The sequence below is a fragment of the Delphinus delphis genome, chromosome 17 (assembly GCF_949987515.2).
Source record: "Delphinus delphis chromosome 17, mDelDel1.2, whole genome shotgun sequence".
NCBI classification, from domain to species: Eukaryota; Metazoa; Chordata; class Mammalia; order Artiodactyla; family Delphinidae; genus Delphinus; species Delphinus delphis.
In genome coordinates this window covers 29,116,575-29,128,624 of record NC_082699.1, presented here as the reverse complement: position 1 = coordinate 29,128,624, position 12,050 = coordinate 29,116,575, and the positions used below count along the sequence as shown (strand labels likewise).

General features: G+C 37.6%; 1 pseudogene; it reads right to left on the bottom strand.

Moving 5' to 3' along the window:
- Window positions 1-1,333: 1,333 nt before the first annotated feature.
- Window positions 1,334-2,386, bottom strand: LOC132440229 (malate dehydrogenase, cytoplasmic pseudogene; annotated as a pseudogene).
- Between the last annotated feature and the right edge of the window lie 9,664 nt (window positions 2,387-12,050).

Here is a 12,050-nt window from a genome sequence, read left to right as displayed (position 1 = left end):
TTAAAAAATGAAAAAACTTTTTATATACCATTTCCAGTGATATTCACTGCTTTGTGTGGATCTGAATTACAAATTGATTTCAATTTCCTTCATCCTAAAGGACTTCCTTTAATATTTCTTGTAGTAAAGTTCTACTGGCAATAAATATCTCTGATTTCATTTGCCCAAAAAGTTTTATTTCTCTTTTCATTTTTCAAAGGAATGTTTTTGCTGGAAAAGAATTCTAGTTTGATCACTTTTTTTTTACGTCAGTTCTCTGAAAATGCCATACATTGTCTTCTGGGTTGGATAGTTTCTGATGAAGAGCCTGAAGTAATTTTTATTTCTTTGTAGTAATGCACCTTTTGTCGTTATTATTTCTTTTAGAATGTGTTTCTTTATCAGTGGTTTTGAGCGACCTGATTATTATGTGTTTTTGTGTAATTTACTATGTATTTACTTTGCATAAGATTTGATAAACTTCTTGAATTGTGGGTTTATATTTTGTTTTATTTAGAAAAGTTTTGGCTGTTGTTTCTTCCAATGCTTTTTCCTGCCTCCTCTTTCTAGCTCCTCCTGGGACTCCAATTACATATATTGTAATTAAACATATATAACATAATTTAAATAATTACTACTTAATTTTTTCCTGTAGGCCACTGAGGTTCTGTTTTTGTTGTTGTTGATATTTCAACTTGTTTATTTCTAGAGATTTTTTTTTTTCCTGTCTGCATTTCAGTTTGGATACTTTTGATTGCTATATCTTGAATTTCACTGATTTTTTTCTTTTGTAGTATCTAATCTACTATTAAGACCACCCAGTAAAATTCTTATTTCAGATATTGTATTTTTCAACCCTAGAAAAGTACACTTGGTGTTTTTAAAAATATCTTCTCTTTTCCTCTTCTTTATATTCACATTTTCCTTTAAATACTTGAACATGTTTACAATAGTTCTTTTGTCATTCTTGTCTGCTAATACCATCATTTATATCATTTCCTAGTTTGTTTCTATTGTCACATTATTCTTCTGGGATGAGAAACATGTTCATGCTTCTCTGCATGTCTAGTAAATTTTAATTGCATGCTGGACATCATAAGTGTGAGCTTGCTGAGTTCTGGGTTTTGTTTCTTTATCTTTTTTTTGAAAGAATGCTAAACTGAAATTTTGTTCTGTTAGCTAGATTACTTGATAATTGTCTAGATTTTTTTGGAATACATATTTTATTTAGAATGCAGCACTAACAGCATGATGATAAACTGTCACAGATTTGTATCAAGAAACACACAATCTTTAAAATGTGTCATTTTCATAAGTAATTTAAGTATAGCATTATTATTATTTGGTACTAGAGTCAAAGACAACGTTTAGATTCTTCAGTGTTGGGGTACTTAGTAACATCAAAATGATTGTCTAGTTAGACAGAGGAAAGAAATTCATATGCAGTTTCTTTTCTTTTTGCCAGTTCCCTTGCAGAAAGATCCATCTCCTCTCCTGAGAAATCATTAATAGGGAGAACTTCAACAACCTTCCAGGTCTTGTTCTTGATTATAACAGGGAATGAATTGAGCAGACCACTGGTAATACTATAGAAGTTGCCATAAGAGATAACACTCATGGACACAGATTCTCCCTCTGGGATTCCAAACCAGGTGTCTCTGATGTGGTCACAGATGGCTTTTGCAGCCGCCATTGCACTGGTTAGGTTTCAAGCCTCGATGACAGCAGTACCACACTGCTGCACAGCCGTGATGAATTCTCCCTTGAGCCAGCTGTCATCTTCCAGAGCTGCATAAGTACCATCTTCCTTTCCTTGCAGTTTCACCTTGGCATGGTTGACATCTGGATACTGAGTTGAGGAATGGTTTCCCCAGATGATGACATTCTTTACATCATCAGAAGTCACATTAAATTTAGCACCAAGTTTAACAGAGCAATTCAGCTTGGCTGTGATCCAAAAGAGTCAAGCAACAAAAGTTCTCCTTGGGGACGGACTTGAAGCAATCAGGCCATTGGTATTGACTGAGTTTCCCACCACGATAACCTTAACTGACTTCTTGGCATACTTCTTCAAGGCTGCACCCTGGCATTTGAAGATTTTCACATTTGCTTTGAGTAAATCTTTCCTCTCTGTGCCATCCCTTTTTGGCATGGAGCCCAAAAGAATGGCTACAACCAGGTCTTTGAGGGCAATCTCTTCTTCATCTGTTGTGATGACATCTTTCAGGAAGGATGGGCAGTCTTGAAGTTCCATTAGGACACCATCCAGGACACCCATCATAGGAGTAATATACAACAGCACAAGAATTATAGGCTGGTCTTTACCAAAGACAGATCCATTTCCAATAGTGTACAGCAGTGAATATGCAATTTGATCAGCTGCTCCAGTCATAAGGACTCTGATTTGTTCAGAATTTGTAGTCGAGGGCCTTCTGCTTTCAAGGGCTTTGTGACAAAAACCCTTAAAAACACTGTTGACATGATTGGGAACTGCATGGAAAATTTCAACACCTGCCTCAGCTAGATTCTTTAAGTCTTGTTTTTAAGCTTTTTTTGGTGGGTTGATTTAGAGTAGACTGTACTCTGGGTATTCAATGTGGCTCCTAGAATCTGGCTGGCCAGAACTCAAACATCTCCAAGTTCTTTGTGAGCTTTGAGAATCATCCACGTTACAGCTTCCTGGTCCATTCTTTATGTAGTCTTGAAAGGACTCGCCCTATGATATGTCACTGAGTATTCAGCAACAGTCTCATGGTGACTCCTATGCAGAATTCTGGGTCTCATTCTTCATGTTGCTTTCTCCTCTCCAGTTCTTTGCTCTACAAAGTTCAGTGATCTTCCCAAACTATGTTTTCTGTCACATCAACGCAGGGGGTTAATTTCACCTTAGTATCCATTCAGTCTTCCTCTACTACTGCACCAGCAGCAGAATTCCCAAGCATATGTTATTCTGTCTAAAATAATGCTCTGGGGCCACAGAAGTTCTATCTATGTTAGTTTTTGGTCCTCCATATCCAGTAGAATGATCTCAGAAGGTGGGGTGATCTTGGTACTCAAAACTACTCTGCCATGAAAACTCCAATACCTTCACTTTTGGTGGTCATTTCACCAATATTATTTCCGCATTCTTTAATCTTTTCATGATCTGGAAAGTGGATGTTAGATCAGTCTCACACAAGCATATGTTTCCATGTATGCATGTATACAAACACATGTATATACACACACACATACTCATACTCATCACACATTATCAGTAGCTGTTTTATTATCACAATAAAACATAGTAATAATGACTAAGATTTTTTTGAGACTGTATTATGAACTAGGAACTGTGACAAATACTTTTATTTTCCTCTTATGAAATATGAAGCTTAGAGAATTGGGGTAATTTGTACAAGGTCATACATTAAGTAACAGGTGAAGCCAAGTTTGAGTACAGCAAGCTTGACTCTACAGAAAGAATTGGTAAACAATGGCTTACAGACTGCCACCAGTTTTTGTAAGTTTTATCCCAAAAGAGCCAAGCACATTAATTTCTGTAGTGTCTGTGGCTTCTTTTGAGCTACAGTGGTAGAGTTGAGTAGTTGCAACATAGACTGAATGGCAGCCAAAAATATTTACTATCTGTCCCTCTACAGAATAAGTTTGCTGACCCTTACTCTAAATCATGAATTAATTACCTCTCTAATTTTCAAGGCCATCTCCACTGTTACCTTAAGGTAGCTTTTCAAGTCATTTTGCTGACCATGGAAATTCTCTTCATTCATATCCTCTGCTTTCAAAGTATACTTTTCAGCATACCAAAAATAGCCCATCATTAAGAGCTATACCACTCACTTTCAAAACGTCTGTCTCTATCCTCCAGAATGGAAAGTTTTTGAAAGCAGGTATTTTGTCTACTGTGTTCACTGCTGTATCACCAGTGCCTAAAACAGAGCCTGACACACGATAGGTGTTAAGCTGTATAACTTTTAATGGATGATCCTTTGACCATACAAATTACTATTTGATTAAACTCACATAGACTCCATCCTTCCCTAGCTGAGCCAATAAGGAAAGGTAGCTTCTTTCTTTCATATATGCTTCCTTTCCCATTGATTCATAAGGCTACTTTTCCTTTTTTTTTTTTTTGAAATCATGGGCTAAATTACTACATGTAAGTTAAATCAGTTGTCAGCTGAGGCTGGTCCACCTTTTGATATTTAAAGAAAACCGGTTCTAACCACTCAGCCAACATCCTATGAGAAGTCTAATCTCCTTCCCTCCCTCCTACAACTTCTCTGCATTTTTAAGAGAATATATTCAACGGCCTCGGCTGTGTGAATCAGCTTCAAATTAACTTTTGCTTTCACACATATCTCATCCCACATGGCTGCTGTCTTCTCTGCCCCACACTCTACGTGAATTTCAAGACTTTTTCTTGGACTCCTTCTCAACACCCTACCCCCTCCAAAAAAACTCACACAAAGTTTTCTTTGTATGTAGCATTCTTCACTCACAGTTAGAGGGAGACAAAGGGGATTTGCCTGCAGCAATGCAAACGACTTAAAGTCTTTAGAAATTCCATGCTTTCAAAAAGCCTTGAGGGGCTTCCTTGGTGGCGCAGTGGTTGAGAGTCCACCTGCCGATGCAGGGGACACGGGTTCGTGCCCCGGTCCGGGAAGATCCCACATGCCGCAGAGTGGCTGGGCCTGTGAGCCATGGCCGCTGAGCCTGCGCATCTGGAGCCTGTGCTCCGCAACAGGAGAGACCATAACAGTGAGGGGCCCGCGTACCGCAAAAAAAAAAAAAAAAAAAAAAATCCTTCAGCCAACATACAGCCAGGAATTTCTCACTGGTCACCTCTCTCTACAAGCATGGTGATTCTTCCTCTCTTCACTGTCTCTTCATACAATTTAAAAAAAATTTTTTTGGGCACAGTGGTTTGTCTATCTCTTTGTTACATTATCTTCTTCCAACCTAAGCCCCCAGGGTCTCGCCTTTTACCTTTATGCAATATATTAAGATATCTTTCTCAATGAAATGATTTCTTCCCCAAGAGAAATCTGGCACCAAATGTTAAAAAAAAATTTTTTTTCATCCCATTAAACAAGAATTTATTTCTGGGCCATCTATTCTATCCATTTCATTCATCTTTCTGTTTTTTGCATCCATTAGTATTACATTTTTCATTACTATCACTATAGTATATGGCTTAATGCCCATAAGGAGGGTTGATATACCAAATGTTTAACAACTGCTAAAGCACAAACATGAACCAATCAGAACAAATGAACTGACCAGTCATAACAGGGGGCTGAACACAACCCATAGGGTTCCGTAAGGGTGTGTGTACAGGCTGCCTTTAGGGAAGTATCCTTCATTACTACTCTCCTTTTTCAAAATTTTCTTGGTTATTCTCACATGACTGTTGTTATCAGTTTTATTAGTCATTTTGTCTAATTAAAAAAAAAAACTCATCAATATTGTGATTGCAATTGCACTGTTCTTCCCAAATCAATCTACAGGTTCATTGCAATTCTAACCATAATCCTATTGAGTTGATTCTCTTTGCTTTGTCATCTTATCACCTCTTTCCTACTACTTCCTGAAAAAAGCAACTAATGTGTGTGGTGGAGGTCCAGGATGCTGAATGTAAAAATAGTGACAGAGTATTCAAAGGTCAGTGTACAAATGTGGCTTCCTTTGAGCAGGCCTAGATATCATTACTGTTCTATTCTCTCTATCTTCTTTTCACCAATCCTCTCTTTTCATCAACACAACATAGTGGTGGGCCAGATTGTTGGGAAAAGAACACACTTGGGGATTAGTGGCAAGGGGAAGGTCCCTAATAATAAAGTGTTACTTTGTTACTTTGCTCTGCTCTGTCCTTTCTTCCTGTATGTATATTACTCAAGGACTCTTCAGGAGGGAGACAGGTCTGGATCACAGTTCCACTCAGATCTTCCTGGGTACCTGTAACTCCACTTTAATTTCACTATCACTTCTGTTTTGTCATTAAATATAGTATTCTTGGCATTTGTTTACATCTCTCTGTATTTCCCCAGCAAAATGTTACAGTTTTCTTTATAGAGATCCACCAGATTAAGAACTTTACTAGAAAACTATATAAAATAATATTAAATCTATACTAGTACATCAATTGCCTTTTTCAACATATCTTTCAAGATGATCCATCATTTTTCCCTTTTGACCATTGATAGGATGTATTATTATGATATTGTGATTTATAATAAGAAATATATATTTGGTCTTCATTTGTTTCTGGCACAGAGCTCCTAAAACCCTTGGAATTTCCTAAGTAATAAGATGAGAAAGGGGGAATTCCCTGGAGGTCCAGTGGTTAGAACTCCATGCTTCAACTGCAAGTGGCACGGGTTCGATCTCTGGTCAGGGAACTAAGATCCTGCATCCTGCATGCCATGTGGCGTGACAAAAAAGGGGGGGAAAAAAAGCAATAAGGCAAGAAAGGTTTCTTGATATTCATAAGAAACCCCTTTCAACTACACTTAAGTTTATGTTAATGAGGTGACTTTTGGACAGCACCCAAGGATGGGGCCTGGTTCCCAGGAGAACCAACCATGTGATTAGAGAATTGGAACCCCCTTGACCTCCAAGGAGAGGAGAGGGGCTAGAGTTTGAATCAATTGCCAATGGCCAATGATTTAATCAATCATGACTAGGTAATGAAGCTTCAGTAAAAAAAACAAAAAGGATGGGATCAGAGAACTTCCGGATGAGCATGTGGAGATGAGGGGGGGAGAGTGGCATGCTTGGGGAGAGCATGGAAACTTTGTACCTTTACCCAAGCCTTGACCTCTGTATCCCATCTTGCTGTTCCTGAGTTACATCCTTTTATAATAAACCAGTCATCTAATAAGTAAAGTGTTTCTCTGAATTCTGTGAGCCACTCTAGCAAATTACTTGAACCTATGAAGGGGGTCATGGGAACTTCCAATCTATAGTCACAGCACAGGTTACAATCTGAACTTGGGATTGGCGTCTGAAGTGGGGGATGGGACAGTCTTGTAAGACTGAGCCCTTGACCTATGGGATCTGATGCTATCTCCAGGTAGACTGTGTCAGAATTGAGTTAAATTGTAGGACACCTGTCAGTGTCTGCTGAAAATGGGAGAATTGCTTGGTGTTAAAAAAGCACACCTTGGAATTGTATAAATAGGTTTTCTCATAGTGAATTGTCCTTGCATTCTTGTATTGCCTTTTCTTGTTTGTAGTGGTTTTTATATTAAATGGTCTATGGAAAGCACTTGACAACTAGGTTACCCCCTTCTGAGAGGTCTCAGAGTGCTTGTAATACTTATACTCCCAACTGAGGGATTCTTTTTTTGCCCAATAATACGAACACTTGACAACAGCTGAGCAGAGCAGTGATGGCTCTTAACCCAAGGACACTCATTTTTAAATTAGACTGTAGCTAAAGACATGCCTTGGAATGTGGTCTGCCAACAGTCTCCTGGAAGATGATTGTAGTACCAGACACTCAGAGAGAGATACAGGTAACAGAATGGCATGGAAACAAAGAAGCTTCACAGAAAGAAGCAGTAATCAGAAGCCATGGAGTAAACGTAAAAACAGTTAGATGGAAGTGGCTGTGAAATAAAAACTTCTAGTTTCTAGAAGGAATGAAACGGTCATTGTAGAAGCAAAGATGTTTAGCCATGAATATGGAAGAGAACTGGAGTAAAAAGCAACAGGTACTTGGGGCTGAAGGATCATAGGATGACCGAGACCCCCAGCTGCGTTACTGAAGTTGCAGAGACACTGAGCACCTATGCATCCTGAGTGGCATTCCAGTTTCTCAGGAAACCTGACCACGTGACTGTTGGCAGACTGTTTTTACATATATCCCCTTGTATCAACTGACATTACCTACATGTGGCTTTTTGCTGTCCGAAAAAAACCCAACTAAAGCAATTATTTTCTTAAAATATTGCTAGATTCAATTTTCCAGGTTTTTTGTTTGTTTGTTTTGATTTTGGTTTTTCTGTTTGTTTTAGTATTCATTCCAAAGATTTGCCTATACTTTGTCGTGTGTTTGTATGTATGCATGTGCATGCTTGTACGTGCACACTGTGTAGGTTAAATTTTTCTCTGTTACATCCTATTTCTTTCTCCATTGGACCGTCTGTATTACCGGTCTTAATCAGTTTTACTTTGCTGGATTTGGTAAACTTTCAGTTTACCATTGCTATTATTGCATAGCTTTCCTTTACCCTTATATTTGAGGAGTGTACCTCAGATGGAGAATATATATATATATATATATATATATATATATATATATATATATATATATATATATATATATTTGTTTTTTAAATCTGTAGCTTTGTGAAACTGAGTGCCAAATTCCAAATCAAAATTCAAAACTTTTAAACACTGTAGTATATTTCTTAGAGAACTCTACTTTCTGAAGTATCCAGAATCCATTATGTGGAAATGTTAAGCATTCTCCTGAACCGGTTTTTAAAGTTTAGTGTCATGTAGGTTCAGGAATCCAGGTGTCCTTAGATTGGTTTTATTAATGACTCCACCTAATGGCCTCTATGAATCCACAATGTTTGTCCTGTAACTTTAAAGTTTCCTCCCACTCTGACTCTAGGCTTGAGCATGTGACTAGCTTTGGGCAATAGGATGTTGCCTACCTGACACAAGCAGAGACTTGAAAAGTGCAAATGATTTTTTAATTATCCTCTTGCGTGATTGGGCTTGCTCACTATTCCCCCCTGCCATGCTTTGAAATCATGCCAGGGCTAGCCTGCAGGAAGAATGTGAGAGGCATGTGGAAGAGAGCTGAGTTGTTCCAGACGTCCCAGCTAGGGCCATCCTAGATCAGCCCACTGCCAGCTGGCCCCCCAGATATGTGAGGAAATCCAACTGAGATCAGAAGAACCTCTCAGCTAAACTCATTCAAAATCGTCAACTTGGGGTGAACACAATAAATGCTTGTTATTTTAAGCATTTAACTGAGGTTGGGATGGTTTGTTATGAGGCACTATTATGGCAATAGATAATACCGAGGTGCCAAAATAGCAATCAATCAATGGGGGGAACTCCCTGTGTATTTGAGGTGCCAAAGATGGTAGATATTCTCATATGTTCATATCTCTCTTTGTCTTCTTCTGTCTCTGAAAAAGCCCATTTACTACCCCAGGAAGAGTTATGGTACCAGAGAATATTCCCCTCTATTACTATGGCTGCATTTTAGACACTAGACTTGCCAAAAAAGAAGTCTGACTTTGCTCATTATGCAGTCTTTTGGTATTTGAAGTGTTAAGAAGTTAAGGATTTTATGTGATCAGGATAGTAGAGATAATGACATTCTCTGCCTCAAATTCTCATGTGGATTTAAGTTGTGGGTGAGAAGAAAGAGAATGTAATCAAGTTTGTGAATGCTTTCAGTTATGACCTTTCCTGATGTCTCATAGACTGTAGATGCCTTTTAAAGAAATCTGGAAATACAGGCTGTCAGTTGAAGTCTTTGCTCTTATATTAGGCAGATATAGGTTTATAAATAGAAGACACAGAGGCTTCAGTTCAAGTTAACAAACATTTATTGATCACCTGTTATGTACGAGGCATTAAGAATACAAAATCAGTGAAAGTTAGCCTCTGTCCTAGAGGAACATAGAGTTCAGAAAAGAGACAGACAAAAAAATCACAATTTCAATATGGTAAGCACAGTGACGGGGCATTCACACAAAGCATGTGGTGGTCTAGGGGGTGTCAGATGTTGGATGCGGGGCTGTGTTTGTGTGAGATTTAAAGAGTGGGTAGATTTAGACAAGTAACAGATGGACCTTGGTGGAAATGAATTCCAGCAAAGAGCAAGGGTATGAACAATGACCTGGAGGGTGGAACAACATGGATTATCCTGGAAGCCACAAAACATCATGTGGGATCAGGAGTTATACTTGCCAAAATATAATTAAAGACCTGTTAGGTATTTGCTTATATTGTCAAATATGCAATTATTTTTTGGTAATAAAGTTTTTGTTTTATATTACATGTTAGGAAAATAATTTTGAGCCTTTTAGTACCTTCTGGATTTCTGTAAATGCCATGTGGACAGAGACCAAGTTTATCTTATTTACTCCTGCATCTCAGCAACCAGCACAGTGTCTGGCTCTTCATATGGATTCAATACATATATGTTGAGCAAGTGACTGAATTCTCAAATGTGTCAGTCTCTGCCAAAATCTAGTAGAAATTTATCTTTAAATTATTCTTTTAAATTTACTCATAAAGACATATTTTCTTGAATAATTTATCTTTCTCAAATTGTCTTCAATAAAGATAGCTTAATCTTCAGTTTTATAATTCTCCCCACATTTATTCTTTCAGTTTTTGAGATATAATTTACATACTTACAGCACTGTATAAGATTAGGATGTACAACATAATCCTTATTTTTGGATTTTAAAATATATGTAATTCTTGCTGTTGTTTTCTCCCCATACATCCATCTGTCTTATCATTCAACATATTCCTATTGAATACTTGATTATATGCCAGCATTGTGATACACACTAGAGGAAGAGTAGTAATAGTTCAGACCTGCTCTGGGCCCCAGTGGAGCATGTAGTCCAGTGAGGTAAACAGGCCAATATTGAACAAAGAATTTACAAGCACATTGAGTTTACAAACAAAAGTGAATAGCTTTATGTGAGTGTGTAACAGCTTCTTAAAGCCTCTATTCAATATGGATTATTACATGATGATTATATAACGTGTATTTTATCACACTTTACTTTGTGTTCTCTGCTTTCTGTTTTATTATACTACATTTATAATTAATATGTAGCACGTGGAAAGCACACTATAAACATTACTTGATTGTATAAATGAAACAATAAATGAATATTTCTTCATAGAATTTGCCTTTTATCATTTAATTATTATCTTGATACTGTTGCTCAAAAGCACATGTACTCTTTGTGGGAAGATGTACATATTTTTCTTTTGATGACACATCTGTTAATTGAGTGAAATGTTCATGGGAATGGTATAGGTAATTTATACTGTCTACAATTAATTTGTACTGTTCAGCATTCCATTACAGCCCTGATCTATAGCTTATTGGCTTAGTTTCTGTGTAAAATGAGGTTATTGGCCAAATCTGTTTGGTTATCTCATTTTAGTCAACAAATATTTATTAAAAGTTCATGTAAGTTGGGACTTCTCTGGTGGTCCGGTGGTTAAGAATCCGCCTTCCAATGCAGGGGACGCAGGTTTGATCCCTGGTCTGGGAACTAAGGTCTCACATGCCATGGGGCAACTAAGCCCGCACACTCTAGAGCCTGTGCGCCACAACTAGACAGCCCTCACATCGCAACTACTGAGCCCACGCGCTCTGGAGCCCACGCATCACAACTAGAAAGAAGCCCGCGTGCTGCAGCGAAAGATCCCACATGCCGCAAAGAAGATCTCGCGAGACGCAACTAAGACCCAATGCAGCCAAATAAATAAATATTTTTTTAAAAGTTCATGTAAGTTATGTGGCAGATGTGGGGAATCCAAGGAACAGGTTCCCTTATAGAAATTGCAATACTGGACAAAAATACAATAGCATGTGAGAAGTTAAAAACAATTTAGCACAAGAAAACATATGTATTATATATCTTCTAGACAAAGTATTGTGCTAGGTAATATGAGGGAACAAAAGAGAAGAGTAAGAAGTATTCCATGCCTTCAATTTGCTTATAATTTAGCTGAGGCAATAAGACAAATATACTTAAAATGAAAATAACACCAAACAATAAATGATACATTCTGGTGCTGAAGATCCTACAAGTCTTAGGACTTCAATGGATGGAAATCTCTTAAAGGATTGGCATATTTTGTCTTTCAACCAAACATTACAACAGTTACTCCAAAGTAGGGTGTGTGTACTTCAAGGGAGCACAAGACAATCTAGTAGTAGTAATAGTAGTAGTTTGGGAAGAAAATATTATAACTTCTACTTATTTAAAAATAATTTTAAAAAAGAAAGTAGCCTTTACTAACATTTAATAAAAAGGATTGACAATGGACTATCAGTTTGTAGC